The sequence below is a fragment of the Delphinapterus leucas genome, chromosome 13 (genome assembly GCF_059928025.1).
Source record: "Delphinapterus leucas isolate spDelLeu-1000000601 "Yukka" chromosome 13, BTC_Dleu_Yukka2, whole genome shotgun sequence".
Taxonomy (NCBI): Eukaryota; Metazoa; Chordata; class Mammalia; order Artiodactyla; family Monodontidae; genus Delphinapterus; species Delphinapterus leucas.
This window is the reverse complement of record NC_143141.1, coordinates 87,489,582-87,517,195: the sequence shown is the minus strand read 5'-3', so window position 1 is coordinate 87,517,195 and position 27,614 is coordinate 87,489,582. Positions and strand designations below refer to the sequence as shown.

Sequence of the window (27,614 nt, the reverse complement as noted above, 5' to 3'; positions counted from 1 at the left end):
TTCTCCTGTTAATCTGTCTTAGGTCAGTTGAACCCTCAGGCCCAGCTGGAGACCTAAGAGGGGAGAGGTCAAGCCTTCCCCCTCCCACCTGGGGGTGCAGCCAGACGCCAGGGGCGCATATGGAGCCTGTGGAAGTCCAGGAGGGGCCTTGGGAGCAGAACGGACCTTGGATCCTGACTGAGGGGAGAAGGAACAGACACAAAGCTCCAGCCCCAGGTGTCATGCAGGCCGAGTGGGGACAGATGACCAGTTCACCAGCCCCACCCTGCCCACCTCACTCAGTCCATCCCCTGGCCAAACCCTAGAGATTCCAGGTCTCCAGCCTGTGGTGGACAGTTAGTTGGGAGACAAGGGAAGGGAGAGTTGGGAGCAAGAGAATGGGGTTCCCAGAAGATGACTCAGGATCTAGCCCCCAGAATGTGCCTCCATCTCTAATAAAGGCCACGAACAAGCCTGTGCCCATCCCGTGGGATGACAGTACCTACACAGCGTTGCTGTCAGCAAGCCAGACCTGCAGTAATGCCAAACCCCTAAAAGGCAACCAGGACTCCAGCCAAGTTCAAGTCCTGCATTGCCAATAAATTACACAGACTTTGGGCAATCAGCTCTCCTGGAGAGGCTTTCCTTTTCTCCTCTGGACAGTGAGGTCCGGTGGGTTTTCCTACTGATCTGTAACATCCCATTTTTAGGATGTCAGGCTAATACTGCTGTTAAAAATAACCTCTTCAAATGGCAAGGTTCTCCCCATTAAGTCCTTATAGAGTATAAAAAGAAAACTAGCCAAGCGAGCACGGAAATCCTGTTTTTAGGACAAATATCCTTTGGGTTATAAGTAAGCAGATCTTAGCGGAAAGGAGCCCCGAGGCCGGGTCTACGAGGCCCAACTGCTTTGCCCCTTCACCTGGGCACACACATATCTGGTATAAAGGACGTGACAGGCCCGAGGGGAGGCAATATTTCTGTTGACAGCTGTTGCCAAGGTAACATCAGGCCAGGCTGCAAACAGGTAGAAAGAGCTGGCTCTTTTTGTAAAGCAGCAGGAAGCTGATTAAATTTTCTTAGAATTACAGGTGGGGGCCGAGAAGCCTATTCTTCTCGAGCAACTCGCGGCTCAAAGCTGGACTGGAAACAGACATGGCGCTCGTACCTGTGCTGTCGTGAATTTCCCAGGGTTACCCAGGGAAATCGCTTCTCTGTTTCCCCACCTGCAACGTGAAGGGTTAAATCCGTGGAAAAGCTCCGGGGCTTCAGGGCGCCCCTCAGTAGACACCCTGGGCAGGAGCCCACTCTCATCGTTTTTTTCCCCAGAATATAGAAATGGATTTATTTTTCACGCGTCTCCATCTCGGCGTGTCCAAGTTCAATTACAGGTTAAGTAATAGTGGACCTTGTGTTTCAATCAAAATGCAATACTTATCCCATCTAGCTCTAGAGGGTCCAATGAAGTGGAAATAATGTATTCGTAATGTTTATATCAAAATCATCCATCTTTGAAGAATACTGTATACTGAAGAATACTGTCTTAGGAAACACAATTCTATTAAACTTCAATAAGAGCAGGTGCGGTTCAATTAAACTAAAAACTATTGATCAAAATTGCTTTCAGGAGAGAAAACGGGTAAAGGTCTCTGGGCCCGTGGGGCTGCTGCTGCGAATGTGGCATCACCCCCGCAAGTGAGCCGGGTCCCTCAGTCCTGGAGGCTCAGCAGCCTCCTGCCCCGGGGACCTGCTGATCCACGGCCCCGGGCCTCTGCCTCCACGACTGGTGTCCGCATCCCCCCCGCTTCTCACTAGCTGGGCTTCCCCTCAGTGGGAAGAGCTGGCGCCCACTTTTCTCTAGCTTCCTTCTCAGAAGAGATAAGACGTTTCTGTTGCAGGGAAGGAGGTTGTTCTCTCCTATCCCCTCTCCCGTCTCCTCCTGCAGGAGGTCACTCCAGTGACTGTGAGGCTGATGTTTCCACGCACGTCGGGGAGCTTCTTCTCTACCTCCGCGCGGTAAATTCCCCCCTCCGCGACCTTTCTGCGAAGTTCCAGCACTCGCTCTGGGTGAGGTGCAGGCAGGATGTGAGGTCTCGGCGGCAGCTCCGGCACCTCACCGTCCAGCTGTGGGATTTCAGGCTGCAGATGTGCCCACTCACGTTGGAGGCTTCTCATCTGAACTGTAAGTGCTTTGTTCATCTGCTTTTCTTCACAGAACGTCTCCTATATTCCTTGTTTTCCCCCTTCAAGCCTTTGGAAGGAGGGGAGCGTGGTGGGCCCTCTATGTGGAGGACAAAATCATCACATCTCCTGACTTAAAGCCTCCTTCTGCAGCTGGATGCCCTCCTGCCCACCAGGGACACAGGGTCCTCCTCTCTCCTCCCTCCCTCCCTCCATCCCCGAAGGGCCCTCCTTGTTCACGCTGTGCCTCCCGCCGCTGGGCAGGGGCAGAGGACCGCAAGCCCTCATCCAAGGGGTTCACTCGTGACCCGCTTTTCACTCAGAAGAAATGCATCCAGACGGGCAGTGTGCCAACACCTCACGGACGGAGCCAATGTGTCCCTTCCAGTCCAAGCGTGCCTGATGGGGCTCCTGGGGGCTGGCCCATGGCCAGGCTCCTTCCTCCATGGGCCTGTGTCTTGAGCGCACAGCCCCACGGTTGCCCAGTCATCTTAGAACTGTGCCTCTGTGGGCGGCTCTGCCAGCCAGCGGGTCCTTCCTGGCACTGAATGGGCACCCTTAGTGCTTTAGACAGCATCTCGCCATCCTGGTCCCTATCTGGTAGGCTCAGCCCCAGCATCCCCTCGTCCATCACCCAGACCTGCCATAAGCCACTGTCCACAGTGCCTTGACCTGTGGCTGGAAGTCCCAGTGGGCACTGGGGAGCAGGCCACGAGTCCCCGAGTGGACGGGGTGTTCACGGGTCAGACCAGGCCTGGAGGGCGAGGACGAGGGGGCCAAATGCCTGATGGAGAGCAGGGGCGGTGGCGGGAACGACGGCCAGGGCCGCCTCTGTCCTCCGTGCCCTGCACTTTGCTCCCTCCCAGCTCCTGCAGGGGCTGTGGAGGCCCAGCCCTTCACGGGCCACAAAACGTGGACAGTTTTATATATCAGGCTTCTGCTGAGAATTTCATTTGAATGAATGTTTCCTCAGCTATAAAAATCAGTCACCACTGAACGGTACACTTACACATGGTTAAAATGGTACATCACGGTTATATTTGACTACAATAAAAATGATTTTCTGATCAAGGGCTGGATCAGATCATCTCTGAGGCCCTTTTTGGCACCAGATTCTGTCCACTGTCATCTGAGGTGTGACCGACACACCACAGTGAGAAGACGGACTCCACACAGGGGTTGCCTGTGCTGCTCGGGGAGACGCGCTCACCAGGGAGAAGCACAGAGAAGGTCTGAGGTTTTCGCGTGAGGAACAGGAACCCCGAGGCGCTTGGGGACCGGGCACACCTGGGCAGGACCATGTGCCTCCACAGGCCTCAGAACCAGGAGAGCCCAGAGGAGGTGACCCGTGCATCCAGGGACCAGGAGGCCCACCTGGCATCTGGCTCACCCCTAGGAAAAGGTGGGGTCACGGGCCCTTGGCTTCAGGAGGAGGGCAAAACTTATGCTGCCTCCCCAGCCCCGCCCGACACTTGAACCTTGGCCGTGATACGCAAGCCGAGGAAGTGGGGGTCTGTCACAAGAGGGGAAATCCTGCCCCACCCTGACACCCCCTGGATGGCTCTGCTGTCTCCAGAGGGGAGAAGAGGGGACCAGTGGGAAATAGGGGGTTTTCCCAGGCGCTTCCGTGCTGGGTCCTGCTTCTTCCTCAAAAATAAGCCACCAGATCAGCACAGCTGCGGCCAGGCCCCTAATGACCTCCAGGCCGGGGCTGGCAGAGCCTCCCTGCTAACAGTAGCTGTTAGCCGCTGTGTCAAGACAGGGTACTCTCAGTTCACCCCTGCAACAGCCCTGAGGTGCAACCATTTATCATCATTTTACAAAAGAAGTGGCATAGGCACAGAGAGGGTTATCTAGCAGCCCAAGGTTACACAGCTGGGGAGTGGCAGAGCCAGGACTCAAAACTCCAAAAGTCTGGTCAAATCTGCTGCCCCAGATGTTGCCTTTTCCTCCCTCAGAGCCAGGAAAGCAGTGAGCGCTTGATAGTTTTACTTGGGCACGTCACCTCTCAGCCTCATATTCTCCTCACCTGAAAAGTCAGGTAAGAGGCCCAAGACATGGAGGGGGGAGCTGCCAATCCTCGTGGGTCTAGATCCCGAGCTGGTGCAGCGTCCCTTCTGCTGTACCCTGCTGGTCAGAGCAGTCACAGGCCAGTCCAGGCTCAAGAAGAGGAGAAACAGATCCCGTCTCTCAAGGTAGGTATACCTGTCTCCATTTCACAGATTCATCAACTGAGGGTCAGAGAGATCAAGCACCCAGGGTCACAGAACTTGTGACATGGAACCAAGATCCACACCCAGGACTGTAGCCTGGTCTGTCTGATCTAAAGTCTGGACTCTTCTGCTGGCCTCAGTGTGTGCTGGGGCAGAGCTGATGGGTCAGGACTGACGGCCAACTTCACCACCTGACCCGGCGGTTCCCCGCCTGAGCTGCAGCCTCACCTGGGTTACTTTAAGATCACGGATTCCCTGGCCCTGCTCCCAGGGTTCGGCTTTAATTGGTCTGAGGTGAAGCCTGGACGCTGGGAACTTTTTAAGCGCCCAGGTGGTTTTCATGGAAGCCAAGGGCTGGGGACACTGTTTCAACCAAACAGGTTCCCTCCCTGCCTGTAGCCTGTGTGTGGGACCCTCCCCTGGACCCTCCTTCCCTGACCCTGAGCATCTCATGCCAGTCCTGCCCCTGTCCCTCCCTCCAACCCCCCCTCCAAGTCAGAGGGACTGTCACCAGGTCAGCAGGTTTCCCAGACAGAGGAGAGATGTTCGGTCCCTATGCAGTTAGGGGCTGGAACGAGCGGCCCCCAGCAGAGCAAGTCTAGGCCCAGCTCTGCTGGCGGGCCAGGGATTTAAATCCCAGCTCTGTCACTTACTAGTTGAGGCATCTTTGATGTACAGAGTGTGATCTCTACTTCACAGAGGGTTTTCAAGGCTCTGAAGAGGGAATAACTGTAAAAAGGCTTTGTAAAGAAGTGCAAGGCTTTTACACAGAAAACTACAAAACACCATTTGAAGAAATTAAAGCCCTAAATAAATGGAAAGATATCCCTTGTTTGTAGATTAGAAGATTTAACATCATTAAGGTTTAAAATTGTCAATATTGCTAATACTATGTAAATTGACCTATAGATTCAGTGCAACATTAGGCTTAAAAACACTCTCACAGCCAGGGAATCAGAAGGCTGCTGGACATCCAATGTAAGATGCACATTTTTTTTTGTTGTTGTTGGTGGGAATGTAAGTTGGTGCAGCCATTATGGAAAACAGTATGGAGGTTCCTCAAGAAAACTAAAAATAGAGTTGCCATATGGTCCAGCAATCCCACTCCTGGGCATGTATCCAGAGAAAACTATAATTCAGAAGGATACGGGGCTTCCCTGGTGGCGCAGTGGTTAAGGATCTGCCAATGCAGGGGACACGGGTTTGATCCCTGGTCCAGGAAGATCCCACATGCTGCAGAGCAACTAAGCCTGTGCACCACAACTATTGAGCCTGCGCTCTAGAGCCCAAGAGCCACAACTACTGAAGCCCACGTGCCACAAGTACTGAAGCCCGCACACCTACAGCCTGTGCTCCGCAACGAGAAGCCACCGCAATGAGAAGCCCTCGCACCACAACAAAGAGTAGCCCCCCGCTCACCGCAACTAGAGAAAGCCCACGTGCAGCAATGAAGACCCAACGCAGCCAATAAATAAATAAATAAGTAAAATCTATAAGAAAAAAAAAAAGATACATGCACCCAATGTTCATAGCAGCACTATCCACAATAGCCAAGACATGGAAGCAACCTAAATGTCCACTGACAGATGAATGGGTAAAGAAGATATGGCACATATATACAATGGAATATTACCCAGCCACAAAAAAGAATGAAATAATGCCATTTGCAGCAATATGGATGGATTTAGAGATTATCATACTAAGTGAAGTATGTCAGAAAAAGACAAATACCATACGATATCACTTATATGTGAAATTTAAAATATGACACAAATGAATATATTTACGAAACAGAAACAGACTTACATAGAAAACAAACTTATGGTTACCAGAGAGGAAAGGGAGTGGGGGAGGGATAAATTAGGAGTTTGGGATTAGCAAATACAAACTGCTATATATAAAATAGATATACAACATGGTCCTACTGTACAGCACAGGGAACTATATTCAGTATCCTGTAACAAACCATAATGGAAAAGAATATGAAAAAAATATATATATATCAGTTATATACACATAACTGAATCACTTTGCTGTACACCAGAAACTAACACAACGTTGTAAATCAATTATTCTTCAATAAAAAATTAAATTTAAAAAAATGCACATTTTGTTGACATTTTAACATCCCTGAAATTAGAGTGTATCTTATAGAGGGTATCATAGTTTCATTGTCACAGAGCCTCTCCAGCTGGCGTGCCCCCGATGGGGTCAAGGAGACGCCCTCCCAGGGTCACCCTCCTCCAATTCCAGGAACTCCAAGGGCTTGCTCCTGGGGTCTGTCCTCCTGGAGGCCACCCGAGGCAGCTGTTTGTGGGGCAAGGGGTGTGAGGATGGGCAGCCTGGACCGATTGCACGCGTGTGCCCGTATGCATGTGTCCTCGTGGTGCAGGGTGGGTGGGATCAGAAGGGGCGGGCAAAGCTTGCTCCCCCGCACCATCACGTTTTGGTGTGTAACTCCAAGGAGGCCCAAAATTCTAAATTTGAACCTGGCTTTGCAGGCCCTCGTGAAGGCATATTTGTCAAAGTAAGAGTCCGGAACATACTTTATTTAATAGTTTATGAGCTTGATTTATAGCTTTAAAATATTTAGCCACAGAGGATGTGGGCCTCCGATTGCCCCAGGGCTTGACGGTGTTCGGATGAGGTCTGCGAAGTCCTCTCCTCTGAAAACGCCAGCCCTGGAATCGGTACAGGTTGTCCCCTTTCCTGGAACGCCCTCTGCCACTCGTCTGCCTGGCCAACTGCAATTTTCCCCTCAAGTCTCAGCTCGGATTCCTGACTCCCCCTGGGCAGACTTGGGCTCACAGGGGCCTGTGTGCCTCTGTCCCTCTCAGCACTTGCTGGTCAGCGCTGCCCGGGCTATGTGGAGGCCAGGACGCTCTGAACCTGGCCAACATCCCTGGAATTTCTGGGCCCTGGCAGGGGTGCTGCCCACGGAAGGCCCAGTGGGCACGTGCATCACCCTGCAATTCCTTTGCCCCCTTAGCCCCGTTGCTTAAGACACTCTTGCTCCTCAAGGTGTAATGAGCACGTGAGTCACCTGGGCTCTGGTTAAAATGCAGGTTTGGATTCTGTAGGTCAGGAGCGGGGCCTGAGAGTCTGCACTTCCAACCAGCTCCCACGTGACGCCGATGTTGCTGGTTAGCATGACACCACACTTTGAGCGGTGAGGCTTGAGAGCTCGCCCCCAGAAAGACAAGTTCAATAGATGTGTGGCTTGTAGCCAATGCTTTCATGCAAACTGGACGATGCAGCTCAGAAATAAGCCTGCAGCTGCCCACAGGGCCCGTGGGAGAATCCAGAGCAGCCCACCCAGAGGAGAGCAGTTCCGGGCCTCGGGGAATCACACGAGGTCGCTTGGAATCAGGGCACAGTCTCTGCAGCACCCAGGCCTGTGCCCGGCTCTTGGTTCTAGGCTCAGCAGAGCCAGCGTCCTCGGGCGGGACACCTCTTTTGGGGTCTCTGCCCCATGGGCACTGTCTGGCATCAGAGCGAGAGAGGGGACACTTTTATTAGTTATTTTTAAAACTTCTGGCCGCACCGCGCAGCATGTGGGATCTTAGTTCCCTGACCAGGGATCGAACCCGCGCCCCCTGCATTGGAAGGTGGGGTCTTAACCACTGGACTGCCAGGGAAGTCCCGAGAGGGGACACTTTTAAAAGAAAGAAGGACCGGTGTAAACAGCACTTACCACGTGCCACATACCGTTCCATGTGCTTTTCCTGTGCCAGTGTCTTTAACTCCCATGGCCACCCTCTGAGGTGGGCACTTGCCTTCTTACTACCATCTTACGGATGGGGAAACTGAAGTTTGGAGAGAGGGATTGCCCAAGGTCACATGGTGCCGTGAGGCCCCAGACAGTCTGGCTCCGAAGCCCAGGTACTTAACTAACTGGCCCCGAGGCCTCTCTAGTGTGAGGCTGGGCTCAGACAGGGAGAAGGGCTGGGATCCTCTCCACCCCTCACGCCACAGCCCCAAGGCTCCTCTGCAGACATGGTCACAAACCTCTTCCAGGCGTCCCTTCTGGCTCCGGGGCTCTGGCCGCAGACAGACCAGTACTGGAGAGTACCCCTGGCGCCCTCCCACCCCTCCTGGGAAGCCTAGGGCCTCCGGAGTGGAGGCTGGCAAAATCTTCCCGGACCTGATGGTGCCTCCTGCTGGGAAAGGCTCCTACTCTCAGATTTGAGGCTGTCCTGTTTTAAACCAACCCTATTTTGTAACACCCCAAACTTCCCCAGTGTAAGTCCCTTCCTCGTTGTATTATCATGGCCTGTTTTCTCCTCTGTCTTCCACCCTAATCCATGCGCTCTCAGAACTGGGGCCATTTTCCTTTTTCTCTGACTACCAGCTCTGCGCCTGGTGCACAGTAGGTGCTGAATGGACTTGCATCCTACAGTGGTGGTGCACTTGCAGATCTTGCCACCAGAGGGCAGGCGCACACAGCAGCGGGAACACAGGCCTAGCCACTGGGAGAAGGTGGGGCTGTGTGGGTCCCTGAGCGCCCAGCGACTGGACCTCTGGACAGGAGAAGGCCAGGCGAGCCGGCTTGGGGCTTAGGACATCTCTGCAGTTCCCCTGCTAATTCCAGCCTCAGCTCCAGAGCCCCCCTTTTCTCTTCCTTCCCCTCCTCTTTCCCCTCCTTCTTTCCTCTCCTCCCTCCCCTTCCAGGTTCCTGGGTCAACCTTGACTCTGAGTGACTCTGGGCCAGGCACTTTTTTCCCTCTACGTCTGGGTTTCCTCATCTCAGCTTTTGCGCATTTCTCCTACCTAGGGACTTGGGATCCTCGGTGTAAGGCTATACTTCCCTCAGCCTGGCCCTTCCCTGCTCTCAGGGCGGAGGTCCAGGCTGTGCTGAGGCAGAATCGTGTCCCCCTTGCTGTAAGTTGTGTCCTCATCAGGCCTCCTGCTCCATCCCTGGTGGACGGTATCTCAAGGTCTGAGTCTGTGGTGCTGCCTGGGGCTGGCTGAAGTGGCTGGACTGGCAGGACCACTCCCTTTCCAGCCCAGGAGCTGCCGCAGCCACATCTGCGCTAGGATGCTCGCCAGACATCAGCTGGGCCAGACGAGCAGGTGGGGATGGATGGATGGATGAGAGAAATTCATGACTTGCTTCAGAGCATTTGTAGCAAAGGGCTTTTCATACCCACTGCCAGCAGAACCCTAAAGCCTTCTTAAGCCTCTTGGAGCCTGGCTCCAAATGAAGTCAGTTGCGAGCCTGTCCCCCTTTGGAAGCTCCCTGTCCTTTTGGGATTTCCCACTGGTGGTGGCCCTAGGGCACCAATAGCCCTGGTCTAGGCTGTCCTGGGGACAGGGCGGCGGGGGTGGTGGTGGTAAGGATTCTACTAACTGTGAGGGTTTTACTCCTTTGTCCTGGGCTGGTTACAGCACGAGTCAGCCAGCTTCCAAGGAAGTCCCTGGCCAGAGGGTCAGCCAGGGGGACCCCGAGATGCTCCAGCCCAAACCCCAGGGAACCGAGGGCTCTGTGACAACCCACAGCGAGCCTTCCAAGCTCCGGCCCTTCCCTTACACCATGCTGCCTCCAGAGAAAGGGTTTCTGGGCGGGCCCGGAAACGAGATGTGTCATGACAGTGGGTTCTCGGTCCCCAGCTGAGCTCATGCTTTCTTAAGTCTCTCCTGGCACTGGGGCCACTTGTCGGGATTTGCCCGTTGCTGACCCAGGTTTCCAGGCCACTCTGTCAACACCTCCAAGGCAGGGCAAAGCGCAGCTTCTCAGAGGCCCAAACAGAATCCATGACCAATATCGCAGAAACTTGACCAGCCGTGGGAGGACACCTGCCTATCCACCCGTGGGCTTCCTGGTGTCAGCCTGGCTCTGTCCCTCCCTGCAAGGCTGTCCTCAGGGCAGTGAGTGAAGATCCGTGTTAGGTAGTGGGTAAGGGGTAGGAGGCGGGCAGCACCCAACGGAGGCATGCAATTTACGTGCCTGGAAGGAGGGGCTCTGCGTGTGTCTGGGGCCGGTTTCTTCTTTATGGCTCTTGCACAGTCCCTGCTGCCCTGGGGATCACTCAGAGCCTCCCAACTTCTGCTGCAAGCCCCGCCCCCAACCTTGGCACACCCAGTTCTCTCAGGATGGCTGATCTTGTTGCCACACAGCCTAGAAAATTCTGCCTCTGGCTTGGCTCCAGTTACTGAGCCAAGATGAGGCATGAATCACAGGGCTGTGTCAGAGGAGCTGCACGCCCTGGAGCTGCCGGGGGCTGGCGGGAACCGCAGACCTCAGACCTGCAGAGCCGTAGGCCTGGCTCCTCTTTGGGGCTGACCGCCTTTCCCTCCCTGCTGCCCACCCTCCCCAGCCGGAGGCCATGACATCATCCAGCTTCTCTGGGTCCTTCTCTCACCAGCCTGCAGTAGTTCAAAGAGCCCCCACGTGATCTGGGCCCCAGACAGCGCATGGCTGTCCCCCACTTATTAGAGGTTTGTCAGGATGAGCCAGAATATGCAAATCGTATTCCTTTTAGATTTTTCTTAGGTTACAAACACCCAATTAAAAGTCTTTGTAAAGAATTCCTAGACTCCCAAGCAGACCCAGGGGACCCCAGTTTGAGGAACTCTCAGAGAGCAGAAGTTTGAAGGTCAGGAACCAGCCCAGCATCTGGTTTGTCCAGTTGTCCAAGTACCGCCTTTCTCGGAGCCTTATTTCCTAGCTGAAGGCTCCTGTAGCTTGGACATCCTTCTCTCTGTGATTCCTCAAAGACATCCCAGTCCCTGTGGCCGTTCAGACACCGGGCTTCAAGTTTGTGGCTGCACCCAGAGGTGGCAAGCTGGCTGCCAGCCGAGGGCCCTCTGGGCAGAGGCGGGAACGCACCCAGGGCTGGGGGGCGGCGGTCTCTACCCCACCTCCGCTGCAAGGTCATCTCTCACTCCCCAACGCCATCTGCATGTTGGTAGCTCGCCACTCAGAAGAGTTTGGCCCAGGCCTCCCATCAGTGACCGCATGGGGGTCCGGGCCACACGGGATGCTGACCTTGCCGGGAGGCCTGGCCTGAGCCAGCGGGTGGAAGGTCCGTGTACTCAGGAGGGACGCCCACTGGTTCCTCTCGGGCCCTGCGGGGAAGTCCCAACAGATAATGATACCGAGCAGGGCCCTGTGGGGCTCCTGGACATGATGTCTGTGTCCCCCATTTCTTTGATTACAGGAAACAGGCTTCATTCAGCCTCCATAACCTTCCCTGAGTTCCAAGGGGCAGATTCAAGCAGTTGTTAGTTAGGGAAGGGAGGGAATGCAAGACAAGGGAGAAACGAAGTCAAGAGAGCAATAGTTCAGCCTTGGGGCAAAGTGCTGGTGTCCCATCAGTGGACACGCGCGACAGCATCTCTGAGCTGTTCTGCAGATGCCGCAACACCCTCCAGGTGGGAGAAGTTATGCTGCCTACAAGCGCCGTGGGGCCCCAGACCGGCTGGAACCAGAAGGTTGATGATGCCGACTCCCACTTACCTCCCCGCCAACCAATCAGAAAAATGTCCATGAGCTGATCACGCCCTCTTTGAACTATTGCTATAAAACTTCTCACTACCCTCTAGAAGGGTGGGGGCACAGCCTTCGGAGGCGCTAGGCTGCAGTGTTCCCTCTTTGCCTGGCAAAGAGTAAAGTTACCCTTTCTCTTTCCTCCTAAATTCCGTCTTCGTATTTCTATTCGGCACCAGTGTACAGAAGCCGAGATTTTGGCAAAAATAGCCTGGCACGTTCCCCTGGCCAGCCCTTCTGGAAATATGGCCCCAGCTCCCTCCCTGATGCTGGGAGGCTGCTGCCTCAGTTTCTTAGGAGGAGATGAGGACGAGAGGACGCAGGGGCTGTAGAAACTGCTCCACACACACTACCCGTGCAGACATTTGGGCTGTAAGGTGTTTAGAGCTCACCTGGCCCAAATGCTCCCCATGAAAGAGGGCTGGCCCAGGGCTCCCCGGTGGAGTCAGGGGCACCTGGGTCTCCAGGCTCCTGGCCAGACCTCTGAGCTTCAGAGTCCACATCTGTGAACCTTCTCTGAGAATTAGGCTGTGACATCAATGCACACAGATCACAGCAGAGGTGTGAAAGCCACTTAAAAGAGGCAGGGCTGGAAGGCCCCTTCCCTCTTCCCTGCCGCTCCCCCAGTACACGCTGGAGTGACTCCTCCACGTGGGACACGGTCTGGAGGGCCCACCTCGGAGGGCCCTGTCCTCAGCTCCCCACTGTCTCCTGCCGCCCCCTTGCAGGCTAAGGGGTCAGGCTCTTGGCTCAACTAGAGCCACAACTACTGAGCCTATGCTCTAGAACCCAAGAGCCACAACTACTGAGCCCATGCGCCACAACTACTGAAGCCCGCGTGCCTAGAGCCCGTGCTCCACAACAAGAGAAGCCACTGCAATGAGAAGCCCACGCACCACAACGAAGAGTAGCCCCCCTTCGCCGCAACTAGAGAAAAGCCTGTGTGCAGCAACGAAGACCCAACACAGCCAAAAAAAAAGGTTGGTCCGTATGACATTCATTATTGATAAATCGACATTTTATCAATCAGTCACGTGAGCTTGGTCAACGTGAGCCCTTCCTCCAGAGATGGATCCATCTTGCCGAGTTGGCAAATCCTGTTCCGAGCCTGCAAGGCTGACATCCAGAGGCCTGGTGGGTAAATAAATCCTTTAGGGTTCGGAGGCCCAGGCCCTGCAGCAACCTTTCTGGGACAGAGGGGCCTGCTGGGCACTGCCCCGCCCTGACCTACCTGCGATGGCGTTGGCTGAAGGCTCCTTCACCACAGGCTGCCTCTCCCCACGTGGCGCCCTCAGAGATGAGGATTAATGGCACTCTGACTCAGTTAGCCCTCCTCTGAGAGCCTCCCCTGAGTCCCCTTGTCTCTGGGCTCCTCCAGGAATGTGTTTTTTATCCACTTGCTACTGGGCGGCTTCCTCCAGAGTGATGCTCTCGCCAGCCCTTGGAGGGTCTGTCTCGTTTTCTCTCCATTCTGTGACTCTGGGCCCACTAGCCTCTCCACCCTAACCCAGGGCCCTTGCCTAGCCTCCCCCCCCAGGCCACGGTGCTGCGGCCCATCCTGACCGGGGGCCACGGACAGAGAGCTTCTGGTCCAGAGCGGGGCCCACCCTCAGCCCGGACCACAGTGGGAGGCGCCACTTGCCCTGCCCTGGTGCCTGGACACTGCCTGCCACGCCCACCGGCCTCACCAGCCCATCTCTCCGGTCTTCTCTGATGCCCTGCCTTCTGCTCCGGGGCCCTTGGAGCTCTGCTGCTTACCATCTACTTCCAGGCCTCCTGACCCTCTGAGGCCAGCCCCGCCCGGTCACCCAGCTGTAGTCAAAGCCCCAGCTTATGTGTGCCCTGCCCTGGCCAGCCTGCACAGCCACTTCGCAAGCGGGCCTGGCAGTCCCCTGGAACCTCCGCCCTCCACCCTGACTTCTTACTGAAGCCCTGTCTCTGCTTGAGTCAGAACCTTGGCTCCAAGCCCCAACACCAGTCCTGCCTCTGACCCCGGGGCTGGCATCTGTCCCAGGCAAGCTGATGGGGTGAATAGTTAGAGCCTGGTTCCCGGTGCAATGGCAGATTGGCCCGTGTGTTTATCACCTGTGGTTCTCCCAGCCCCATAGAGTGATGGGGGCTCAAAGACAAAGGGGCAACAGCAGTGAGAGTTCACGGACTGTCTGGAAGCACATGGAGCTAAGGTAACGTAGGTAGTAGCACTGAAGTTACACATAAGGGCCTGCAGAGCAGGTCAGCGGCGGTAAGGGTCAAGTTTGCCTTGCAGAATCGCAGACCCTTGAAGCTCTTGAAGTCGATGGAACCACAGGAGGCCTGGCGTTGGTAAGAGGGGAGTGATGGAAAGTCTTTATTCAGAGACCTAGACCCGCAGTGGGTATCACTCTCCATGCAGCCAGGAGACCATCGTCTCCCATCTCTGGGGGCCGCAGACAGAGTGTCTGGGGGACCTGAGCCTGGAGACAGGCTGGGAGGGAAAGAGGATGAAGACAGAGTGGAAGCAAGTCAACGGACGCCCGCAGAGCAGTCCGGGCGGCCCTTGGGCCTCCCTCGCCTCCGCTCGCCGTGCTGGACACTGTCTGGCTCCACCCAGACACCCAGGTCCCTGGGACTCCTTCCAGGCACCCCTCTTGGGCGTCAGCTGCCGGCGCTCCCTGTGGCTTTGCCCGCAGCTCTCCTGGGAGCACCGACCTCAGGCTCCTGAAGCCACTTGGCCAGCACTTGCTCAGTCCCCTGGGGTGGCCCTCGGCCAGTGACTGATTGGTGGCTGTTCCAACAGAGTTTTCTATCTAGAAGCTTCCCTTTGAGCCCTCCGAGCTGGACGTAGCACGGCCCTGTCACTGTGGCTTGGATCTCGAGGGGCTGGAGTGGCCGCCTGCTCCCTACTGGCTCAGGAGCTGTGGCCGCCGAGGCCATCGTCCCTGACCTCGCGTCCTTATCTCTTTACACACGTCACCTTCTCTTCTCAGAGGTTCGCTCTCTCTTTAAAACTTGGGTTGCTTCTGACGGCAGCTAGGAGCCCAGCAACACGATGATGTACACCAGCCCTGCTCCAGTGCTGCAGCCCTTCCCCAACCCTTTCGGTGTTGGAGCTCTTCTTTCTATGGCTTCTCTTCTCCACAAGACCATCTCTTTGCTCTCCCCCTGTGCGTGCAGCTTGGTGCCGCCTCCTGTAAAGCCCCAGTGGACGCCCTGCTCCATGCCCTTCACCCCAGCCCGGCTCCCCCTCGAGAGGCTCACAGAGCCCAGGGGCCACCGTGCTTGCGCACGCAGCTGTTCTAGGAGGAGCTGCTGAGCGGATGGGTCCACAGAAGTTTGAAGACGCATTTGGGGCCTCAGTTTCCCTGCTCCTCTGGGAGCCTTTGACCCCAGTGCCCCCCAGGCTCCGGGCATTGCCCAGACTGGCCCGAGGTACACTCACCTTACCCAGAGGGCACGCCTCCTCACTGCCACCCTCCACCCCAGAGGCCCACTGCCTGGGCCTCTCCTTGTCCATCTGCCCCCGAGCCTCTGTCGACCCCTCTCCCTCCTCATTCACAAAGGCTGGCGCAGCCCCCGTCGGGGTTTTTGGTGGAAGGACTGGCCTGCTGAGCGGCAAGCCTGAGGGAGAGGTAGGACCGTATCGGGAGGCGGGAGGACCCACATCCGTTCCCAGCCGGGCACCCGACTGCTGCCCCCTGCAGCACCCCACGCTCACCTGGTGTGGACAAAACCTCTTCCCTTGGTTCAGCCTAGCATCTGGTATAAGGGCAGATACAAATAATCATGTTTGCAAAGGACGTTCCTAATCATGTAGCGAAACTTCTAGAAAACGAGTGGGTGCAACTGAAAAGCTCTGGGGTCAGGACCAGACCCTCCCCACACCAGTGGATGGTCTCGGTCAGATCAATAACTTCTCTGCCGCCATCACATCCTCAACTGGGAAATGAGAATGCCTGTCTGCAGGGTTGTCTGAAGATCACACATAGTCACTATGCACTAAGGGCTTGGGGTCACCACTGTGCCGAGAGGGCCCTTGGAGGCGGCAGTGAGTGTGATTACTGCTGTATTCCTCTTGCCATAAAGAGTTGCTACCAGCCTGCAGGTGGCATCTCACGAGAATTTGTTCCCAGAAGATTAGCCTCGGCGCTGGTGTGCCAGGAGCATATCAATTTCAAACACTTACAAATGTCCTTGTCGTCACCGCGCGTTAAAGAGTTGAACATCAATTCTTTACTTGTGGGGTGACCTTGGGCAACTCTGGGAGCCCCTCTGGGCCTCAGTTTCCTACCCTGGAACCTCAGACTCACAATAGAGATGAGGACTGAGAGAGATCCTGGACCCGGGATGCCGTTCCCACCCAGGACCAGCCTGGACATCTACGCCAGGTTTTGTTTGTACCGTTGCTGGTGGCGGTGTGGGTTGCTTCTCCAAGGATGCTGACACAGTTAACTCCACACAGAGGAAAGGTGCTCAAGTGGAGAAGTTTCAGGCACCCAGACAAGGCAGCTGGGAGATGTGGGCACTGTAGCCAGTCCAGTTTCTCTCACTGACACGCAGCGCTGCCTGGTTCCATGAGAAACATCTGCTCTGCGTCCCGGGATCCTCCCCCAGGCCAGGACCAAGGGGCCGGAATCACCGAGACGCCACAGGGTACGGCAGGCAGTACTGCTCCACCCCTTCCTGGCTGGAAGACACTGGGCAAGTCACCTAACCTCTCTGGGGAGGGAAACAAGCAATCCCTGTAGAGAGGATTACAACAGTGTCCATGGTGAGGCAGCACGGCGCTCTGCACCATGACACTCAGAAGTAGTAGCTGGTGTTCCCTCAGCCAAAGGGGTGGCAGAACTAAGAAACGAAAGCCTCCCAAGCAGACCTCAGACTCACCCTGCGTGGGTGTCGCCTAAATTATCTCCTTCCTCTAGCAGATCCTCCTGAGAACCCTTGGGATCTGTGGGTGAAAACAAGGAGATGCTCACACAGCCCCAGACCAGGGCCACGGCCTCTGGGAGCAAACAGGGGAGGGGGGGCCAGGACCAGGCTGCCCAATGCCTGGGCAGGGCAGGGGTGTCAGGGGTCCCAGCCTGGCGTCCGGGGCTGGCTTGGGCAGGTGCTCACGTCTGCAACGGGTGTCCTGGCTTCACCCACCCCCGGAGGCGAGGAGGCGGATTCAGGGCGGGGCCATGGATGCCAGGTGAGACCGAGCCGATGGGCAGCTCTGGGGCTGCCACCTGCCCACTCGCACGCACGTGCACACGCACATGCACACTCGCCCGCCTGGCACGCGGACGGAGCTGTTCTCCCAGCCCCCGAGGCTCCCCCTTGCTCCTTCCCGGGTACGAGGAAGTCTCGTGTCAGGGGCCCCTGTGCTCCAGCGCACGAGCTCCTTGCGGGCAGAGGCGTGTGTCACCCAGTGATACCCAGCAGAGGTCTGCTGCGTGGAGGGAGGGTGGGCGACCGGGTAAACGGGCGGGGCTGGGTGAAGCCGGGTGGGCACCCACCTAACACGAGTACTTTCACTCAGAGCCGCTCACACCAGCTGCCGGAAGCAGCTCTCTCCGTGCGAAGAGTCCACTAACTACCTTCTAAGTGACCACCAAATAACCAGCAGAGCTGGCGAAGAACGCCGCCCCTTCTCACAAGCGGACGCTGAAGGGCGTTTCTAACAGGAGTATTTGCGAATATAACGTTTGAATGCGGGGTGGGTAGATTTTCTTTTCTATCTTAATGAAAAATTTATGGTTTTATGTAGCAAACTATGTTTATGTTCCAGAATTCATGTAACTGAACTTCACAACAGGTACAAAAGTCCCTCCCTGCACATGTGGGCGTGTGGGGAAGGGCACACGCCTATTTCTCCCCCCCCCCCCCCCCCGCCCACCCCGGGTCACACGCTTACAGCAGAAGAGCCGATCAAGGAGCCAGAAGAACCGAATTACATTATGGTGTGATTTTAGCAGATCATGAACCTCTAGGAGCCTCAGTCTCCTCTTTGTTTAAATATATCTGCCTCTCTGGGTTTTTAAGGGAATTAAATGAATTTCTGCTGGTTGATACTTTTCCAACTGGGATATAAATTCCCCTGAGGAAATTTAGAAATGTCCTGAAGGCTCATGAAGCCATAGGATATACATGTTCCTCCTCACCAAAGTGTCAGAGCTTTGAAGAAATAATATTTCCTATGAAAACAAACATGAATTTAAAATAGAGAATAATGTATGAAATGCAAGAATTTTTAAGATGAAACTTGAGACTCTAAAGAAATTTCAAACCTGGAACTCATGGCTTCAGGCTCTGCCCCTGATCTGTTTCTTTTCGATGGTGGGTTGAGTTGTCCCCCTTTCCCCCAAAGATATGTTCTTGTCCAAAACCCCTCGTACCTGCGAATGTGACCTTATTTGGAAGAGGGTCTTTGCAGGTGAGGCCATGGGGGTGGGCCCTAATCCAGTATGACTGATGTCCTTCTAGGAAGAGGAGATGCCACGTGAAGATGGAGACACAGAGGGAGAGGTGACGGAGGCAGAGGCTGAGGTGACACAGGGCAAGCCAAGGAGCACCAAGCGTCGGCCACACCAGAAGCTGGAAAAGTCTCAGAGGAAGCACAGCCCTGGTCCTCTTGATCTCGGACTTGCGGCCCCCAGAGCTGGGAGGGAATAAACTTCTATTGTTTCAAGCCCTCTATTACAGCAGCTCTAGGAAACTGACACACTCCCTGACTTAGAAAAGTGTGGGAAGCCCTAAGGCTGGCAGACCTGTGACCACACCAGGCCCTGCCCCATCAGCTGTGCAGCCATGGGCAAGTCACTTCGGCACTCGGAGCCTCAGTTTCCATCTCATGTGGGTCCAGCCCATTCCTGGCAGATGTCGCCTGTGTCGTGATTAATGCCCACTGCTACTGTCCTGCTATTACGTGTGGGTAACTGTACCAGCACTATCCACATCCTGGCCACCGTCTGAGGGGAGCTGGGTCTCCGGGTGGCAGGCCCGATTGGGCCCAGGAGGAGGGACGCAGCTCAGGCCATGCCCCGGGGCGCCAGCCGGGGAGGCCACAGGGATCACGCAGCCTGAGAGCTCAGAGAAGGTGCTGACCAGACTCGCAGCTCCCTCCGCCCGCCTCGGACCCAAGGACTGAAGCCAGTGAGGGGCGAGAGACCAGGCCCCAGAGAAGTCTCTTGTGCCCCCCGGCCCTGGGAGGCGGCAGTGAGATTCTACCCCAGCCCGAGGTGCCTTCCTGCTCTCAAACCAACCGACCTCACACGGGTGCACGGGCAGGTTTCCTGGAGAAAGTGGGCTCAGACCAAGCCAGGAGGGGGCTGCACTGCAGGACCTGCCCGCCCGTCTGCACTCTGCCATCACGGGAGCCCTCGGGGCAGCACAGGGCCAAGCGCAGAGCAGGTGATGGTAAGTATTTGTTGAGGTGAATCAAAGCAGGAGGAAGGAAGGGAAGGCGATTTCCTTCCTGGCTAACCAAGGTCTCCCCTTTGCTCTGTGGAGAGTTCTGGGAACCGTCCAGCACATTTGGGGTTCAGGAGAGGGATATCTGAGCTGCCTGCTAGAGCTCTGCCCTCATCTCCTCCCGGGACCAGGCGGCTGGCCGGAGAGGGCTGTATGGCCGGGCAGCATCCACAGGGAGGCCAGCCAAGTGTGGCTCTCCAGCTGCCCCGAGAATGCATCCGGAGCCCCAGCCCCGCAGCCTGCCCGGCCCGGGGAACGTCTGGGCACCGTGGCAAAGGCACCATGCAGAAGGTGGGGCTGCGGCCTCACCCAGCTCGGTGCTCCTGCTAGGAGGCCCGGCCGGCTCAGCCCGCCCAGCTACCCCCGGGGTCAACCCGCTCAGTGACCTGAGGCCCGAGAGCCCTGCAGCCCAGCCGGTGTCCGCCCTCCACCCCACGGTCTCTCCTCTACCCTGTGGACTCAGAAGGCTCTGCACAGGAGGGAGTGCAGTCCCCTTTTCCAGAAAGCTCTGGAAACAGCCCCAGCTCGAGGCTCCTCTCTCCTGGAGCCAGCGCAGACCCACGCACTCGTCCCGCCAGGCCTCACCTCACGCAGCCCGTGGGCGCCGCGGGGGCAGCTCCGTCTTCTCTAGCTCCCTTCCTGCGATGGAGTGGGTGCCCCGCTGCTATGACTGGGTGGGGCAGAGCTCTGGTCTCTTGGTTGGCATCTTGGCACTCAAGTCCTCCTGAGAGAAACTCAGGGAGTGCTTTCCCCCCAACTTCATTCACTGACCATCTCTTAGAAGACTTGAGGGCAACCTTCTCGTCCATTTTACGCTGGTCTCACAGCCCCCACGTCAGGAGTCACATCTGACCCACGTGTCCATCTGAGCACGTACCAGGTGCCTGGCACTGTGGCAGACGATCTTGCACCTGCCTGCCATGCACCATCTCCCAGCTGGTGGGCGTGCCAGCAAGTAAGTGATGCCCAACAGGGGCTTGAGGGTAGCGATGAGGGCACCCAGGGGCCACTGAGGGGGGATGTCCCCCAGACAGGGCAGGGAGTGCGTTCCTGGAGAAGGTGCCGGCCGCCACTCAAGTTCACAAGCTGCCATTTTTAGCACCTATTAAGTGCCAAGAGTCTATGTCCATATCTCCAACTCTCAGGAACGTCCATGCTGTAAATCATTACCCTCTTTACGAAGAGGAAATCTGAGGCCCCAAGAGATCAAGTGGTGTGCCTGTGACGGCAGGCTGTTCAACGCGGCCCTCTCTGCACGCCAAGCTCATCCTCAGCTCCTACGCCGCACGGCACCCCAACAAGGCAGCATCCTGCTGCAGCCCCACTTGGCAGCCTCAAGAATTGGTGAGACCTGGGGGGCGGGGATGGAGAAACATAAGCACCTGTAGGAATGAGACCAGTGGGACCTTCCCCTTCCAAGCGCTAAAAGCAACTTCCCTGTCAGGAGGCCCGGGGCACCCCGGTGACCCGTCTTAGCGGGGTTGGGGTGTCAGGACAGGCAGGCTGGGAGCATGCGGTCTTCCCACCCACGGTCTTGGGCCCTCAAGCTTTGGGATCCACAGCAGTTCTCCCGTCCAGGGGCAGCTTTCAGTGCCATAAACGCTTGGGGCCACAAGGTGGCGCCTGCACCCCTCCCTCAGGGCCAAGAGCTCAGACAGCTTGAACTCAGCAAGGCAGCTGGGGCACTTGCTGCGGGGGACCAGAGACAGCTTCTGCCAGAGGGGCATCCTGGAGCCTTTCAGAATGCGGGGCCTCGGTGATGCCAGGGATGGGGAAAGGACCCCCAAGACGGAGGGAGGACCTGGAGGTCTGAAAGTGTGTTTGAGACAGTTCCCACCTTGGCTGCGCCTGAACCCAGATTTACGAGCAAGGTCCTAGTTTTACATCACAGTTCCCCAGTTGTCATGAATACTCTGTCCTTGTCACCTTGCACATTCCAATGTTTTTGTTCAGAGAAGACTCATAGGGTCTGTGGGCAAAGTTGGAGGGACAGGAACCTGGAGAGATGGGCCTTGAATGCCAGGGTAAGGGGTTTGTTTAGGACTCAGAAGGTGACAGGGAGCCTCTGGAAGGCTCTAGATCACTCTGGCTGCATGTGAGGGGAGTAGGCAGGGTCACTAGGGAATAAGCCACATCCTGCATTGGGGACCTGGGCAAGGAAGTGGAGCAGAGATGGACCGTTCCCAGAGATGGTACCCCTTGTCCTGACACTTCTGCCCCGTGTCTGCACCCTCAGCTCCACATCCTTCTCTACATGGTCACACGAGGGCACGTCCTCCCACCTCAATGCCCTCTGCCACCCTTGGTCCCAGGCTCAGTCTTCCTATCAAAGCATGACCTTCCTATGTCCCATTCTTTCCAAGCTCTGCTAAGAAGGAGCTGATAAGCTTATGGCCACTTTGTGCCTCTGGACTAGCAAGTATGTATACGCACATAATCCTTCTGTTTCAATGTCTTAGCCCAAAGGGGGGACCCGTAGTGAAATTTCAGGCAGAATGGCAGGCCCATATTTGGAGATGACCAAATATGGAAGGTAGGAGCCTTCTGAAGTGCCTCAAATCATATGAGAGAAATAGGTCCCCATCATAACCAGTAAAATTAGCTCCCTTGGACCCTAGGACTCTTCTCTGGTTCCCAAGGCCATCTCCTGCTTAATTCACAGTGACGACACGTCGACCAGCTGGTCCACCGTTAGCGTCTGGCTCTGCCCCAGGCCCCCTTTACTGTAGCTAGAAGGTGGTTACAGTTTGAACTCGGAGCAAGGGACAATTTGCGGCCCAGCAAGATGAAGTAAGAGGAAGTCCTGGGACTTCCCTGGTGGTCCAGTGGTTAAGACTCCACTTTCCCAATGCAGGGGGCCCGGGGTTCAATCCCTGGTCAGGGAACTAGTCCCACATGCATGCCGCAACTAAAAGATTCCACACGCCACAACGAAGATCCCGCGTGCCGCAACTAAGACCCTGCGCAGCCAAATAAATAAGTTAAGGAAAATAAGAGGAAGTCTTATTTTAATTATTTGCCATAATAGTTTCAGAAAGAGGGGCAGATTAGCTCAGCCCAGTATGATTGGCATTTGGCAAAATCTAGAGAAGCAAGTGCTCTGATAGCTTAGGATTTAACAGGGATGCTATATTACTGTTTAGCCATTAACATTTCAAATGTGATCCAGATGCAGTTTTAAAAGTGGATAAATCCACCAGAAACTAACACAACATTGTAAATCAACCATACTTCAATTAAAAAATGGATAAATCCAAGTTTAATAAATGGATAAATCCAAGGAAAGTTTTTTAAGAAAAGACACTTTTACATGGCAAAAAGCACTATAAGCAAAGTCAAAATGACATACTGAAGGAAAGTACTTGTGATGCATGTATCAAAGATAAAACACGAATATGATTAATATTTAAAGAACTCTTTAAAATGTGAGGGAAAAGACCAAAGTTCCAACAGAAAACTGGGCAAAAAACATGGATATACAATTCACTAAAAATGAAATAAACGGCCCTTAAACATAGTAAAAAAATGTTCAACTTCACTCATAATAAGAGAAATACAAATTGTAACTATACTGAAATGCCATTTTCACCCATCAGGTTGGCAAAAATTCAAAAGCTTGACAACACACCACATGGAGAGGCTGTGGAGAAATTGGCGTTCTCTGGCATTGCTGGTGGAAATCAGAGGGGTAAAGCCCTATGGGGTGATGTGACAATACCGAATGAAACTAGACGTGTATTTAACCCTTGCCCCAGCAACCCCATTTCCAGGAATTTACCCTGAAGATTTATTTCCAACTTTATGAAAATACTTATGTGCATGGTTAGTCACTGCAACATTATATGTAATAGCAAAATAGTGGAACTGCCTCGATACCCATAATCAGAGAGAGCATAAATTAAACGTGGCACACCCACAAAACGGACCACTAGGCAGCTGTAAAAAGGAATGAGAAAGAGTTCTAAAAGTTCTTATGGAACACGATTCCCAGAATATACCGTTAGGTAGAAAAATAGAGTGATACATTGTATGTTATCTTTTGTGTAAAAAGAGGAATAAGAAAATACATACAAATCTGCTTATTTTTGCCAAATCACAAGAAGGGTAAACTAGAAACGAATGAAACCACATTTAATTACCCACAGGGGTGGGGAGGAATGGAGTGAAAGGGAAAGGAAAGAGAATGATATTTCTCTGAATATACTTGTTCTGCATAGTTTTGACAAACTTTTGGAACTTTGTTAATGTGTCACATGTTGAGTAAATAAAATTCCATCAGTATGGATAGGGAGCTCACCACCCCTAAAACTGAATAAAACCAAAACAAATAAACTGAACTATATATCAAATCGATAACATAACCGCATAAGAAAAAGGAGGGAAAAAAAGAACTAATCCAAGTAGCTTTGAATGCAGTACTTAGACTTTATACCCTTCGTATAAACACAAAAAGAACTGCAAAGAATCTTTAACTTTACTTAATAATTTTGTGGTTGGTAGAGATAGGAGTATAACAATTCTGAGACAATTTTTGTGTATCATAAGACTGAGAAAATGAGATACTGTTAGGAGCCAGAGTTTTCATTGTGGGAGAAAGGAGGCATAAGTAAGAAACAGAGAAAGGTGAGTGTATTAGTTTCCTAAGGCTGCTGTAAAAAGTACCACAAACTGGGTGGCTTAAAACGACAGAACTGTTTTGTTTCCCAGTTCTGGAGGCTGGAAGTCCCAGATCAAGGTGTCAGCAAGGTTGGTGCCCTCTGAGGCTGTGAGGGAGATGACTTCTCCCCTAGCTTTTGGTGGTTTGCTAGCAACTCTGGCATTCCTTGGCTTATAGAAGCATTGCCCTCATTTCTGTCTTTGTCTTCATGTGCTGTTCTCCCTGTATGTGTCTCAGTTCCCCCTTTTTAAGAGCGGATAAATCCGGGCTTCCCTGGTGGCACAGTGGTTGAGAGTCTGCCTGCTGATGCAGGGGACACGGGTTTGTGTCCCGGTCCGGGAAGATCCCACATGCCGCGGAGCGGCTGGGCCCATGAGCCATGGCTGCTGAGCCTGCGTGTCCGCAGCCTGTGCTCCGTAACGGGAGAGGCCACAACAGTGAGAGGGCCCACATACCGCAAAAAAAAAAAAAAAAAAAAAAATGATGACAATAATGGATTATAACATATTGAATCAAAAAGAATGCATGAGTCCACAGTGATCCTAAAAATGAAACCAACATACAAATAAACTGGGGGAGATGGGAAAGCTCTTCTTTATAGTAGAAAGATGACAAATGTGGAAGGGATGAGAGTTAGAAAACAAACCTTCTGCAACCATCACTGAGTAACTGATTCAAACAAGAATTTTCAAACCATTGAGTAAAAGATCGTTGGGTAAACAGACATTTACAGTCTCAAAGTAGCTCCCCAGAGATTATTTAGTAATTACAAAGAGAAAAGGTAGATATCTTTATGGTAGAGAAACACAGTGGAGAAGGTAGAGCGCACTGCCTCTGCCTTTACCAGCGGTTAAGTAAACATCAACAGTGATGACACACTCTGACATCAGGTACCTCCTGGTGTAACCCACTGAGAAGAACACAGTGGCACTTACGCACGGGTCCTGCCAAAACTGAGACATCCAAATCAAATCTTGAGGAAACAATCCAACAAATGCAAACTGAGGGAGGCTCTCAAAACAGTGGGTTTGTATTCTTCAAATACATCAGTCATGAAAGACAAAGAAAGGCAGAGAAATTTCCAGGTTAAAAGAATGGGATTTTTTTTTTTTACAGGAGCTTAGACATTTACCCTAAAATTTACATAGAAGTAAAAAAGATCCTTGACTAGGTAAGTCATCTTTAAAAAAGGAAAGCAAAGAGGGAGGATTTACCCTACCAGAAGTTAAGACCTACTACAAAGCCATTGTAATAAAAATAGCCCTAAAAGAGACCAATGGACCAATGCAATACAGCAGAGCACTTAGACAGACTCATGCATATTTGCAAAGTTAATATAAGATAACTTGGCATCACTAATCAATAGGGGAAAGATAGATTTTTTTTTAAAGGTAAATGGTATTGGGAAAACTGGCTCACTCTAAGGAGAAAGATAAAACTGTTCCTTACCTAACACAACATAACCTATCCCAAAGATCCACTGACATTTTACACAAGAGATATCTGAAAGGCAAGCAAACATATGCTGTTAAACTCATCAATAACCACAGAAAAGGAAACCAGAATAACAAAAGGCTGGGTTCCCACAGCAAAGGGCTCAATGAGCCAAGAGCCAGGGAGGGGAGAGGCAGGAAGCAGGGAGAGGCCCCTGAAGTGCGCAGTGGGAGCAGGAACTCCTCCAGCAATTAACCAATTAGGTTAATCTAATTTAATCTAATCTAATACATGACTCAGCAATTCCAACCCTGGACACCCACAGGGACTTTCTTTTTTTTTTTTTAATTTTTAAAAATTTATTTATTTTTTACATCTTTATTGGAGTATAACTGCTTTACAATGGTGTGTTAGCTTCTGCTTTATAACAAAGTGAATCAGTTATACATATACATGTTCCCATGTCTCTTCCCTCTTGCATCTCTCTCCTCCCCCCCCACCCCCCCCTTCCCTATCCCACCACAGGGACTTTCTTTGTGGAGGCATCTCTGGGGAACATCATGATTGATTGATTCCAGGTCTAAATAGGTCAGACCAGATTCTCAAGGAACCAGATGAGGACACTAAAGTCATGTTAAAAGAACTCAGTGTCCAACCTGAAGACGCTCCCACTGGCCAAAGATGGGATGCTTCAAGCACCAATAATGATAATAACCACAGTGGAAACCAACTGAACGTGTTTATATTCATGAGTTCATAATGATGCCAAAAAACAAGCAAACAAAAAAGGATTGACTGCTTTTAGACAATACTAGGAAACTGCTTCATTATTTTGAAAGCAGATAAATAAGGGGAAAGAATCAAGTAATTATCGTGCTTTTCTGAAATGAACTGTACTTCAGAGTTAAACCAAATAGGTGATGAAGGAACATTTCTCTTTATATATATATTCCTACAAATACACAAAGAAAGAATGATAGAAATTAAAATATCACTGTTATGGACTGAATTTTGTCCTCCTGAAATTCATACATTGAAGCCCTAACTTCCAGTGTGACAGTATTTGGAGATGGGGCCTTTAAGGAGGTAATTAAGGTTAAATGAGGTCATAAGGGTGGGGCCCTAATTCAATAGACTGGTGTCCTTATATGAAGAGGAGGGGATGCCAGAGATCTCTTTTTCATCAGGCTCACAGAGGAAAGGCCATGTGAGGACATGGCATGAAGACAGCCATCTGCAACCACGTAGAGAGGTCTCACCAGAAACCAACCCTGCTGGCACCTTGATCTTGGACTTCCAGACTGTGAGGAAATAACCTTCTGTGGTATAAGGCCCCCAGTCTGTGTTAATCTTTTATGGCAGCCCAGGCAGACTAATACAAGCACCAGTTTGCAACCCCTAATGAATTATGGATCTGGGCAATGATCTCCAATGGCTGACACCACCAAAGAGAGAGAACCAGACAAACACACCTCCTGATGGTACCACCTAGGAAGTTGTCCAGACAAAACAAACAAAAAAACCCACAAAACAACTGGAGTCTGTTAGATGTAACTAGTAATTTACAGGAAATACCAGGGACAGAGGACCATGTTAACCAACGCCAGAAGGACGTAATCAGCAAAACCCACAGTGCAGGAAATTTGACAAGATTGTTTCCTTGAAAAAAATTGCAAGGAAAATAAAATAGAGGAAACCCCTCTAGATTAGAAGAGATTGAAGAGTCATAGCAAACAATCACAATGTATGGAACTCATTGATCTCAATTCAAACAAACAAATTTTAACCCCCAAAAAATTTTAAGACAAAAACTATGGATACTGACTAGGTTTTTAATAATATTAAGGAGTTATTTTTAATTCTGTTCATGTGCGATAATAGTTTTATATTTTCTAAAGAGCGTTTATCTTTTAAATATATAGACTAAAATATTTGCAGGTGAAATAATATGTGGGGGATCTGATTTGAAATAACCCAAAGAGTTAAGAAATGGGAGGAGGTGTAGATAAATAAGACTGGCCACGCACTGGCGATAGCCAAAGCTGGGTGATGGATATACATGGGAGGAGGTATAGATAAATAAGACTGGCCACGCACTGGCGATAGCCAAAGCTGGGTAATGGATATACAAGGTGCTATATTATCCTCTCGACTGTTAAAAGCTGGACATTTTCTGGAATAAAAAATTGTTTTCTTGAGTACTGAGTATTTTTAAAAGTGATAAACAAAA

The 27,614-nt window shown here is 52.7% G+C and overlaps 2 long non-coding RNA genes across 6 annotated transcripts in view; one reads left to right on the top strand and one right to left on the bottom strand.

Moving 5' to 3' along the window:
- Positions 1–27,614, bottom strand: part of LOC111164478 (uncharacterized) — a 113,350-nt gene that overhangs the window by 60,843 nt on the left and 24,893 nt on the right. For 4 of the 5 annotated variants that reach the window (XR_004024186.2, XR_016395536.1, XR_016395537.1 and 1 more), the window contains exon 3: positions 19,879–20,644. The exons of the other annotated variant lie outside the window; for it this stretch is intronic. This is a non-coding gene — a long non-coding RNA (uncharacterized LOC111164478). The remainder of the gene's footprint in view (positions 1–19,878; positions 20,645–27,614) is intronic. 5 annotated transcript variants of the gene reach the window in all.
- Positions 15,407–19,519, top strand: LOC149747813 (uncharacterized). Its single transcript, XR_016395538.1, has 3 exons — positions 15,407–17,032; positions 17,363–17,539; positions 18,307–19,519. It is a non-coding gene; the product is annotated as an uncharacterized LOC149747813 (long non-coding RNA).